At 53.7% G+C, this 2,689-nt stretch overlaps 1 long non-coding RNA gene across 1 annotated transcript; it reads right to left on the minus strand.

Annotated features, from left to right (window-relative positions):
* Window positions 1-1,371: 1,371 nt before the first annotated feature.
* Window positions 1,372-2,478, minus strand: LOC141108536 (uncharacterized). The gene is made up of 2 exons (XR_012236082.1): window positions 2,013-2,478; window positions 1,372-1,497 (listed from the first exon to the last, which is right to left on the minus strand). It is a non-coding gene; the product is annotated as an uncharacterized lncRNA (long non-coding RNA).
* Window positions 2,479-2,689: the final 211 nt, after the last annotated feature.

A 2,689-nucleotide genomic window follows, 5' to 3' on the forward strand; every position in this document is an offset into this window, starting at 1 on the left:
TATTTTTTCACCTCTGGGGTTTTTTAATTTTTTTGCTAAACAAATAAAAAAGACTGAAAATTAAAAAAAAAAAAAAAGTTTTTCTTTGTTTCTGTTATTAATTTTTTTAAATAAGTAAGTTTTCTCCTTCACTGATAGGGACTGATGAGGCTACACGGACGGCACTTATGAGGCAGCACTGATGATGGGCACTGATATGTGACACTGATGGGCACTGATAGGCAGCACTCAAAGGTGGCACTGATATGCAGCACTGATGCGCACTCATAGGTGGCACAAATGGGCACTCATAGGCGGCACAGCTGGGCACTGATAGGCGACACTGATAGGCACTGAAAGGCTGCACTGATGGGTAATTATGGGTAGCACTGATGGGCACTGATAGGTGGGCACTGATGGGCAAGAATTGGCACTGATAGGTGGCACTGATGGATACTGATGGGTGGCACTGATGGACACTGATAGATGGCACTGATGGGCATCACTGATAAGGAAGCATTGTTGATGGGCACTGATTGGAATCATATGTGGGCACTGATTGCCAATCCTGATGGCCATGGGTGGCATACCTGGTGGGCATCAGCGGTGGGGATCCCTGTTGGTCCTGGTGGCTTCCCTGGTGGTCCTGGGTGGGCATCCTCGGGGGGACTGTGTTGATAATCAATCAGCGCAGACCCCCCCCCCCCGTCAGGAGAGCAGTCGATCGGCTCTCCTCTACTCGCGTCTATTAGACACGGGTGAGGAAAAGCCGGCTCTTTATGTTTATGTTCATGCTCTGGTTCTTTCTTTCAATAAGGAAAATGTACTCCTGATTTATTGAACCTAGCATTCCATTGTAATTCTGAAGGCTATGTGTGTACGGTGTGATACCAGATTACCTTGAATTGTACAAATGAGAACAATGTTTCATTGTTGCAGGATGATGTCTGTTGATGTGCTTGACATTTTACTAGCTGAATATTATCATTGAGATTTACTTCATAGATCCCCTACGAGTGAACAAAGAGACCATTTATGTATTTTTTATTATTGCTGTACCTTACAAACTAAATGACATAATGTGTGTCACCAGATGCTACAGGATGCAATAAGGGAATAATGCGTTATCCGATCAATTTCGAATCTCTACTTTGACGCACATGGGCAAGAATAGCATTATTAAACCACAGCTATTGTCAGACAGATGCTTTGATGAAGGTTTCTTAGCTGAAACGTGTCAGCGTAGCCTGTACCCATGTAACCCAATAAAGGACTTTTATTCAAGTGAGACCCGTAGGAGAGAATAGACGGAGGGGATGCATGACTAGGGGAGGAACAGGGGTCAGGGAACGGTCAGTCAGGTCAGTGGTGGGTCACAGGTTCAGCTCTTACCTGATTGGAGGTAGAAGTTGGTGGGGGCTGGATTCAGAGGTTGGGGTCCGGTGTAGGGGGTGGATTCTGCATCACTCGGAGAAGTTTGGAGAGGAGACATCTTCTTGGGACATACGTGCTGGTCACCTGCAGGTAGACAGACAGGGAGATGAGTGAGCTAGAGGCCTTGTTAGCTCAGGTCAGGGCCGCAGCAGTCGAACGGGGCCCTCAGTGGCTGCAGCAGCAGCTGGCTGACGTGCTTGGGGGGTCGGGATCTTCTACTTCACCTGTCCCTTCTTCCCCGGGGAGGAAACGAGCTAGAAAGGTGCGCCCGCCGGAGCGCCTGAGCCCATCTCCTGTCCCTAAGGCTCATCGAGCGAGAAGGAGCCCCTGTCCCAGGGACCCTCCAGGGCTTACTGCGGGGCTGCCTGCTCATGCTTCCGGTGTGGGCCCTGGGAGGAATCCTACCCCACGGCGCTCTTCTACTGCTCGCAGCTCAGGCCGGAGCATGCGGCAGCCCTCCCCCTCCCCCCCCCCCGTGTAGATGTCCTGTGTGGGAGGGCTGCTCAGCGGGGGAGACGCAGCGGGATGCGCAGTGGGGGGCGTCCCTGCCCCTCAGCTGTCCAGAGAGAGAAGGATGCCCAGGCTTCAGGGAGACTCACTGGGGGGGTGCCGTCATCGTCCCCCGCCAGCCGCCGACACAGGGCTCCGGAGCGTTCGGCTCCCTCTGCCACTGCTGCGCAGAGCGGAGCTCAGCTGGATGAGATGGTAGGCACGAACAGCGGTGGGGTGGGAGCGCCCTCTGCTGGTTCACCATCCACATCGCAGGCGGGACGTCACAGCAGGAAGAGTGTGAAGGCCCAGGCTGGGGGACACGCCCCCTTAAAGAGACAGCGCGTCCCTGCTGCAGCTGGGGGTACTACTGTGCCCAGCAGCTCTTCCATGGAGAGAACTGAGCCCGGGGCTGAAGAGGAGGCTTCCAGGAGCCCTGAAGAGGAGCCGCTTGTGCAAATGAGGCAGGGGACGTCGCCGCGGCAAGATTCTTCGGCTGAGTCCGGTGAGCTCACCAGCGCGGATGAAGACGATCGATCGGTCGGGAGGCGTCCTGCTTTGCGGAGCCAGCTGGGATCCGGACAGACGGCTAGTCGTGTGGCGGTTCGGCTGCAGCCTGGTAAGTCGCCAATTTTACCTTTACATACTAGTCAGATGGGGGGGGTTAATTTGGGGGTTTCCTCAGAGGTTAGTTCAGTGCCAGGAGTGGTGGGTGGAGATGCGGGTGCTGCGCCGGTTTTGTCCGCATTTTTTGCAGGCTTTCGGGAGTTATTGGCCCGTTTTGATC

This window comes from Aquarana catesbeiana, linkage group LG09 (assembly GCF_042186555.1).
Source record: "Aquarana catesbeiana isolate 2022-GZ linkage group LG09, ASM4218655v1, whole genome shotgun sequence".
Taxonomy (NCBI): Eukaryota; Metazoa; Chordata; class Amphibia; order Anura; family Ranidae; genus Aquarana; species Aquarana catesbeiana.